Here is a 10,040-nt window from a genome sequence, read left to right as displayed (position 1 = left end):
TTAAATCTCATATAGGAGTAATATTTGTCAAAAAGGGACAAATCCAGAGATCTATTGTTGTCTTTCTTTCTTCAGAGTTTGCATTTAAAATCAAGATGACTTTAGCTGAAGAGACTATATTTTAACCCTAAGCCAACACAAATGAACTTATCTGAACATCACATTTTTATACATATTTAAAAAGTACACAAGAGCCTGGAGAAAGACCATATATTTCCTATATAATGACACTAACAGGGCGGGGCAGACCCGGGCCTTCTCCAGAGGGTGTCTCCCACCCAGCTGCCCCAGGCTGCACTGCAGGCCATCCACCACGTGTGTCCTTGTTGGGGGTACTGGACAGGGCTTGGTCTGGTTCTTTGTCGCCATGAACTGGTATGGCTTTATTACAGGAAGGATGGGTAATTTAAAAAAGTGAAGGCTCTTCTTTCAAAATGCTACACAGTGACAAATATACTTCATGAGGACCAGAGTTAGTCTTTCTTTTTCCTTCAGGGTTAGTGGACCAAAGTTCAGTTAATTCACTTGGAACACAAGCTATAATTCGGTTCAGTGTTCAGGATTACAGACGTCATCCTGGGACTTTCTGTGGAAGTATGTCCAGATTTTCCTCATGGAACTGGGCATAATGGTGACCAGATCTGGGGACGTCCTTCCACTGTCTCCTCGAAGTGGGTGTCTGGGACGGTGGACTTGGTGGAGAGGAGTGTTCAGCCTTCCGTTTGTCTGCCATGGCCAACAACCAGGTTTTATTCTCTGGGGAGCTCTTCTCCTTCCCCACCACTTCAGACACTTCTCCACCTGGTCTCAAAGGAAGAGGCAGCATGGCCCAGCTTTCTGAAGTGTAAGGGCTGACAGGAGAAGGAGGCTCAGAGATACTTGTGGTGGCTCCTTCAATCTTGCTTGGCTTGTGAGGACTTAGAGTCTTTACCAAGGTCTTCCTAGCTACCGGCAAGGTAGACAGATCCAAATGAAGATTCTCAACTTGGCCATCAAGCTCAGTCACACAGTTGCAACTCTGCACACACTTCTGCTTTACACCCTCCAGACAGCTCCAGTCCAATCGCCTCTTCACTCTTTCTAGACTCAGAGCCGGAGTCTGCTCCAAAGGACTTCTGGCTCACAGGAATGAGGGCTTTTCTCCGAGATGTGATCTTGGTCTCAGGCTCAGGTGGACTGATGCCTGGTGATGAGGAAGGTGTTCAGGTCACCCCATTTCTAAGTGACATCTTGAAAGATGAGAGTGGCTTAAGAGAGATAGAGAAAACCGCACTTTTTCTGCTGGTAGGAGAGCAGGCCTTGGTGGAGGGGTTTTGATGGAGGCCAAGGGAATATTTGAAGGGAGTGGGAGGTCTGCAGCTCAGCTTGGTACCCAGGCAGCAGAGGATGGCGAGGACAGCACTGGGCTGCCCTTCACCCTGGGGGCTTTGGCAGGAGTGCTTTGGGTGCTCATCACTGCTAGGCCAGACTTTGTCTCTTTTTTCTTCTGAGAGGACCAGCCCTCTATGGAATGCTTATCTCTCCTGGCTTCTCCTCTGAGATCCTATTCAATTGCCGTAACTTTAGTGTGGTGTCATCAGAGCAGGTAGAAATCTTTGAAGTCAGATACCAGCACACAGACGTGACCTCTTGATAGTGACCCAGGAGCACTGTGGGAAGATACCAGGGTGTGGAGACCTTCCAGACGTAGGCAGCTTCATCACCTGAACCACTTAGTAAAAACTGGTCATCTGGGCTAAGACTTGATTTTATGTAAAAGGTAGAGTTCTGGTGTCCATTGCAGTCGGCCACTGGTGAGGTCTTCAATCCCGTCATGTTGAAAATATAGATGTGGTCATCTGTGCAATGAGCAAATAAAGTAGAGCCAGTAGAATCCAAAATCAGACTGGAGCATCCCAGTTTTTGAATGCTGCTACCAGAGTACAAGAAAGACTTGGGTGCTATGGGTTCTTGTTGATAAGCAGTATAAAATTCCTTTTTTTTTTTTTTTTTTTTTTGGCAGAACCGGGGATTTAACTCAGGCCCTCACACTTGCCAGGGAATCGCTTATTCTACTGAGCCATCTCCCCAGCCCTAAGCAGTATAATTGTTTTATAAATCCTATATTTTGATTGCCCCATCTAGAACTCTTCCTGAAACTAGTTTATTCTCATCTTGAAAAAGGGCCACAGTAGCACTCTGCTGGAAGTCCACAGAAAGAGCGAGTCCTTTGGAATTCTGCTTCTTCTTGGACTTTGAAGGTGTCTGCTTATCTAAAGTATTATGAGCTCCACTGATTTGGTTCACTTGCCTACAAAATCCATCTTTTTTGTTGCATCTGGTATCCCAGACCACAGTGCTGCTGTCTCTTCCACCTGTACCAAACACAGCTTTCTGAAACTTACCAAATGCAACTGACTTACGATTGCATGTTGACCTTTGCATGTTCCAATTATCCCACCAGCTTTTACATCCCAAAATTTGGCTGTTTGATCACCTGCTGCTGTAGCAAGTTTAAATTCACCAGGGACCCAGGCCAGGTCAAAGACAGCATTTCAGTGAGCCATCCATTCTCGGACGCACTTCTTTCTGCTATTCTGTGTCTCTCTATTACATAATCTTACAATGCCTTCTTCACTGGCAACTGCTAACATACGATCCATACTATGAGTAGAAGAGAAGGTGCACCCAAAAGGGGGACTCAGGATACCCCTTTCTCCGTAGGACCTGTGCTCATCATGACAGCTGCACTGATAACCAATGAGAAGGGACTATAGAGGGTACTGTGAAGACCACCCCTTTTTCAGGATGCCAAACTGGGGATGGTGGAGCACTGGAAGAAGAGCACCTGGGCCTGGATGAAAGACTCAGCTGAGGAAAAAGCCGTGAAAATGCCTCCTAAATTCAGCAGAAATTTTTAACTGGAGCCTCTGACACCATGACCCGTTATTGCCTCCAACTCCCTCCACTCCATTTTGTGGTTGTTTTTGTCTTTGGATTTTTCTTCAGATCATTCTCGCTTCTCTTTTGTGGGTTTAGTTTTTGTTCTTTCCTTTCTTCTTTTCTTCCTCTTTCCCATTCTATTTCCTACTTCTTTTGTCACTGTTTAAGTTTCTTTTCTTTTCTTATTTCTATTTTCCGTGGCGGCCTCAGCCCTGGTGGGCCTGGTGCATGTGGTGCTGGGGATCTGACCGCAGTCCCTGCACTTTGCCTAAGCTTGCCTAAGCAGGTGCTTTGGACGCAAAGCTATCTTGCCAGTCAAGGACATACAGCCACTCCCCCCCCCCCACGGGCTGGGATTGGAATAGGGTTCTTATTTATCTTTTGCATTTTTGTCTATTGATCCTTTGTCCTTTTTCTCAACTACTTTTTAATTTAAACTTTCAAGTGCATAGACATCATCTCTTCCCCTTCCAGTTGGTCCCTTGCACTCCTGTTCACTTTCCTTCTGTGTCCTCCAGTTTCCCAAAATTCATCATTATTTGTTGGCCTCCAGCCTCGATTCTGCTAAGCTGGACCTCATTCGTCTCTTTATTCTGACCCCTACCCAGCTTGACCCCCTCCCACTTCCTCACTCTAGTACAGGGGCAATCACTGAGCATACGTGCATGGTGTATGATCTTGTTATGTAACCTCAGAGCTTGCTCCTGCGGCTGAAGGTACCAGGTATAGTTAAGCTGCTCGTGAAACCATAGCTATCCCTAGTTGTACTGCTGTAGGCAGGATGCCATATAGATTATAAACAGTTTTTCCTCCTATATGGATAATGCTTTGATTGCATATCGTATAACCGCCACCAAATTTAGTAAAAATGGTTCGGGTGCAGACCCAAATAGTGATTTTTGCATCCTTTACAAATTGGAAAGGTAGGTTCTTGGGACAGCTGACATGAACCACCTGCATCTACAGGACATCCCTGAAGAACAGAGTCCTCTAGGGAAGCCTCAGGATAAGAAATAAATCTATATATCATAAGAACATGGCAAGTATCAATATAAAAACCAAAACAAAATAGAAAATTGCAAGACACAGAAGGAAAATGCAACCCAGTACCCAGAACTCAATGCAATAGATGAAATTGGAAGTCAGACAGAAGTTTCTGAAATGGTAGCAGCAGAAGTGAAAAAGCAGGTGGAAAAGGCTACAGAGAAAATATTCTCTCAGGTGCAAAATGACATGATGCTTAAAATCAAGATGTTATTAGAGAAGACACAGTTAGAAGAGTAGAGGAGCTTAGAAATATGATGGAAACAAAAAATTCCTAACATAGGAAAGAAATGGAATCCACGAAACAGAGCCAAACAGAATTCCAAGTTATTGAAAACTCTATTTGAAGTATATACAATAGATAGAATGAAGGAGAGGATACATTAAAGATCTTAGAGACAGCATTGCAGCTAGTGATCATGAAAAGAAAGATATCTTGAAAATGACAAGAGACCAGGAAAAATCAGTGTAATGGCCAGAAGATGAAGTAAAGGAGAATAATGAAGTCTGACTGTGGTCAGTGATAAAGCTGCAGACAGCACAAATACCACAGGAGATTTCTCACAGATAGAATGCAGAAAACTTCCCAAGCATGGATAAACAACTCAATATGCAAATAAATTAAGCATATAGTACTCCAAAGAGCCATGACCAAAAAAACAAAAACAAAAACTGAATAAAGACATATAATAAGATTCCAGAAACTCAGCATAAGAACAGAATATTAAAGCTGTTACAAGAAATAAATAGATCATCTATAAAAGAAAGCCCAGCAGGCTCCCAGCAGATGTGTCAACTCAAACACTCGTCAAGAAAACCTTGAAGTATTTCAAGTCTCGAAAAGACAACAAACAAACCAACCAACCAACAAACACTTCCAACCCAGATTACGTACACTGCAAAAGTGTTCAATAAAATTAAAGGAGAAATAAGATACTGCCATGACAGGGAACACTGAAGAATGCTGGGAGCTGCCGAAGCTGGAAATTGGTCAGAGTGTGAGGGCAGGACAAGGCTCCAGCGCCTGGCGCAGTGAAGCCGCCTCAGTCTTGATGAAAGCATCCTGCCTGGACAATTTCAGCTACTAGTCATTAGGCAATCTTATATCTTGGAAAGTTAACTTTGCAAAGGTATAAAGAAGTACCCCTACTGTTGTTCTTAGGGCCTGTGGCAGCCAGGAAAACAGGCTTCCACGTGACCCAGCTTTTGTCTCTTGTCTATCTTTCCCTCATTTCTGCCAGCCTTTCTTCCCAGGGTGCACTGAGACAGCAGTGAGTTCCTACAAGACAAAGTCATGACCACCAAACCAAACCTACAAGGAGTACTGAAAGATACTCCAGACAGTAGTACTGAAGAATGTCACTAGACTGAGATAAACATCATAATTCCAACAACAGCAGAGAGAAGCAGTTAAACAGAGAGAAAAGCAGAAAACCAACATCAGGGAAATAACATGACAAAGATAAGCCAAGACATATCAGTTATAATCATCACATGCAAATGGCTTTGATTCACTAATGAAAGGAAACATACTGGCAGAATGGGTCAAGAAACAAGTTCCAAAACTATTCTATACAAAAGAAATATTTTTAACTCAAAAAATTCATAAACTGAAAATTAAACACTAGAAAACAATTGTCCTTGCAACAAGAACCCAGAAAAAAGGCAGGGGTAGCTATTCTGTTTGCAGGCAATGTGAAATTTAAACCAAGCATTATAAAAATAGATAAAGAACCTCACTCCATATATGTTAGAGAAAAAAATCCTCAAGAAAAAGAGATAGCAGTTATTAATGTGTTTGCACCAAATATAGGACCAACAAACTACATGGCAATTATTAATAGAGATGAAAAATCAAATAAGCAAGAACAAAATTTTAATGAGAGATTTTAATACCCCATTATTTCAAAGAGATAGATCAACTAGACAAAAAAAAGCAGTACAGAAGTGTCAGAACTGAACCAAACCTATGAACAAATGGACTTAGATGCTTTCAGTGTTCTACTCAAGGACTAAGCTCTTACTTAGGTAAGCTCAGGGCCAGGGTTCCATTCCTAGGGCCACATGTCATGCCAGCCCTGCCCCCAGGTGTGCTTAGCCGGTGATGGATTCCGGGCATGGTGGCACATGTCTGTAATCCCAGCATTAAGGAGGCAGAAATCAGGAAGATCACTATGAGTCTGAGCTGTGTAGTGAGACCCTGCACACATGAAAAAGCGTTCCACTCAACATCATCAGCAATCAGCATGCACGTTCTCTTTAGCCCCGAGTAGGACATTTTAAAAATAGACCATATGCTAGCCCATAGAAAATGCTCACGTAAACGCAAAGGAGTTGGAATTACCTCAAGCATAGTACCTGACCATAGTACAATGAAAATGGAAATTAATCATAAGAGAAACTAAAAAATATAATTATAAATCATGGAAATTAAATATCACCCTCCAAGATAATCAATGGGTCAGAGATTAACTTAAAGAAGAAATTAAACAATGTGTACAACTAAATGAGAAAGCAGATGCAGCATATCAGAACTTGTAGATCTCAATGAAAGAAGTTCTAAAGTGGGAATTTACAGCAGTGAATTCTTACATCAGGAAACACAGTGAGCACCAATAAATACCATCATGTTCCACCTCAAGCTTTTCAAAAATGAAGAATGAAACAAGCACACAGCCCATACAAGGGAGAAAACTATAAAGATCAGAGCAGAAATTAATGCAATGGAGATTAAGAAAACAATATAAACAATTAATGAATTGAAGAGTTGGATCTTTGAATCAATAAAAATATTGCTAAATCCTTAGTCATTTTTACTAAATAAAGAAAAGAATAGAATCAAATTCTTGAATTGAAGAATGAGAAGGGTTAAATAGCTACAGATCATGTGAAACTTCAGGTCATCACTACCTAATTCAAAAATCTTTATCCTCATTATCATGGACAACAGAAGAAATGGACATATTCCTAGATAGATATGAATGACCAAAACTGAGGCAGGATATAAACATTCCAAATAACACAATATCAGTTGATAAGATTGAAACTGTAGTTCAAACTTTGGCATAGAAGCTGGAGAGATAGCTCAGTGGTCTAAAGTGCCTGCTTGGGCAAGCTTAGGTAAAGTTCAGGGACTGCGGTTCAATCCCCTGGCGCCACACGCCAGCCAGCCCCACCCACAGGGTGATCTGAGCCAGCTACAAAGAACAAAAACAAAAAAATCTTAACATAAAAACATCCCAGGTTCTAATGGATTCATTGTTGAATTTGAAAACAAATTAGAGAAGATTTAATGCCAATACTCCTCAAACTTTCTTTCTTTCTTTCTTCTTTCTTTCTTTCTTTCTTTCTTTCTTTCTTTCTTTCTTTCTTTCTTTCTTTCTTGTGCATTTGGTACAGGGTCTCACTATGCAGCTCAGACTCACCCAGTCTCAGCGCACCTGGGGGAGGGGCCAGCGCAGCATGCAATGCCTGGGATCCAACCCAGGTACCCACAGGTTGCCTAAGCAGGTGCTTAGTCCTCTGAGCTATCTTGCTGGCCCTTCCGCAAATTCTTTTGAAAGGGAAGCAGTACTCTCTGATTCATTGCTGGAGGCAAGTATTACCCTGATACCAAAACCAGAGAAGGACCAAAACAAAAATGAAAACTACCAGCTGATCTCCCACATGAACAGAAAATCCTCATTAAGATACTAACATGAGAGAATACAACAAGTCATCAAGAAGATTATATACCATGATCAGGTGGGATTCATTCCAGAAATGCAGGGATGATTCAATATATGCAAATCCACAATTGTAGAACATCACATTAGCAGGGCCAAAGGCAAAAATCACATGATCATCTCAATAGATGCAGAAAAAGTTTTTGACAAAGTGCAACACTCATTCATGATAAAAAAAAAAAAAACCCTGCAGGAAATTGGAATAGATGGCTTATAACTCCAGCTGATAAAAGACATTTATGACAAGCCAAAAGCCAACATCAAATTAAGTGGAAAAAACTGGAAAGCTTTTACTCTAAAATCAGGTATAAGACAAGGATGTCCACTATCACCACTCCTTTAAATACAATTCTGGAAAGATTAGCCATTGTAATTAGATCAGAGAGGGAGAAATCAAAGGAACAAGGATAGGAAAGCAAGAAATTATCGTTATTTGAAGATGACATGAAAATCTATGTAGAAGACAAAAAACCTCTACCAATAGACTTCTAGAATTTATAAGTAAATTTAGCAGCATTGTTAGATATGAAGTTAACACTCAAATATCAATTTTATTCTTACACACAGAAAACTGACTAAGAGAGAAATTATAGAATCACACCCTTCACCATGGCATCCAATAATTAAATACTTAACAGTCAATCTAACAAAAGAAGTAAAAGATCTATACATTAAAAATTACAGTACTCCACAGAAGGAGATTGAAGAGGATATCAGAAAGTAGAATGATATCTTTTACTCATGGATAGGAAGAACCAATTTTGGGAAAATGAGCATGCTCCAAAAATTGGACCGTTTTAATGCAATTCCAATCAAAACATCATTAGCACAACCCACAGAACTAGAGAAATTATTCCTAAAGTTCACCTGGAATGAGAAGATGCCTAGCATAGCCAAAGTAAACCTGGGCAACAGAGGCAAGCAGAGGGCAGCATCACATTCCCTGCCTTGGAATTGTACTACAAAGCTCTGTGATAAAGTCACACGATGCTGGCCTGGAAGCAGACGCTGGGATCAGTGGAACAGACTGGACCACGCAGACACAGCTACAGACATACGCAGCCACCTTACCTCTGGCAGAGATAGCAGACATGTCCAGGGAAAGAAAGACGGCCTCTTTAATAAGAGGTGCTGGGGAAACCGGCTGCCTACAGATCAAAACATACAACTGGACAGATATCTATTACAATGTATCAAACTAAAGTCAAAGCAGATCAAATATTTAAATATTAAAAAAGCACTGGATTTTCTGTAAAAGAATATAGGTGGAAATTTTGTAAATGTGGAGATGGAGAGTTGATAAACAAAACACAAACTGACTGGGATCTACTCCAAAGAACCAATAACTGGGATCTTACCTCATTCAAAAGATTTTTCACATCAAAAGAAATCACCATCAGAGTGAAAAGTCAACCCACAGGGTGGGAAAATATTTTAGCCAACAGTCTTCAGACAAAATACTTCTCTCTGGAACATACAAAAAATTCAAAAGACCACATTCAAAGGCCAAATTAAAAAATGAGCATTTGAGATTTATTTATTTGGCAGAACCGAGGATTGAAATCAGCCCTTTGCACTTGCCAGGCAAGCGCTTATTATCCTGAGCTATGTCCCTGGCCCCAGTACTCAAGAGTAATATACAGTTTTTAGATGAAAAACTACAGACCACAAATAAATATGTGAAAAAATGTTCAACATCATTTATCATTCAAGAGATGAAAATTAAAATAACACTTGATATTCCATCCCACCCTAGAAAGAATGGCTAACATCAAGAAATCAACCAACAACAGATGCTGGAGGGGCTGTGGAGGAAAAGACAAAAACACCTCCGTGTTGTGGCAGGGAGCACAGAACAGCGCAACCACTGTGGAAGTCAGTGTAGAGATTCCTCCGAAAACTATTATTAGAGGTCTCAATTGACCCCGCCATTCAGCTCCTAAGTATCTTCCCAAAAGAATTAAAAGCATTATACCACAGTGATATATGTGCACCAATATTTTTAGTAACAAAATTTATGTTAGCTAAACCTTGGAAACCACCTAAATGCCCATCAACTGAAGAACGGGTGAGAAAGATGTGATATTTTATACAATGGAGTACTACTTAATCATAAAGAAAGGTAAACTTCCCCAGTTCCACCAAAAAAAAAAAGAAAAGAAAGATAAATTTGAGACTTTTATAGATAAATGAATGCCATTTGATATCATAATCCTAAGTGAAATAAATCAGTCTTGTTTATGTAAACATTTTATTGTATCCCTAGTGTAAGAATCTGAAGGAGTAAATAATTCCAAAATTTATAATAGATGTTGGGAAATTAGAGAAATAAAAGAGTAAGTGGGATTG

General features: G+C 40.6%; 1 pseudogene; it reads right to left on the bottom strand.

The window, feature by feature from the left end:
- Positions 1-537: 537 nt before the first annotated feature.
- The window catches only part of LOC101560271, a 10,846-nt pseudogene continuing 1,343 nt past the window's right edge, over positions 538-10,040 (bottom strand).

This window comes from Octodon degus, unplaced genomic scaffold (genome assembly GCF_000260255.1).
Source record: "Octodon degus isolate 3935 unplaced genomic scaffold, OctDeg1.0 scaffold00012, whole genome shotgun sequence".
NCBI classification, from domain to species: domain Eukaryota; kingdom Metazoa; phylum Chordata; class Mammalia; order Rodentia; family Octodontidae; genus Octodon; species Octodon degus.
This window is presented reverse-complemented; position numbering and strand designations above follow the sequence as displayed.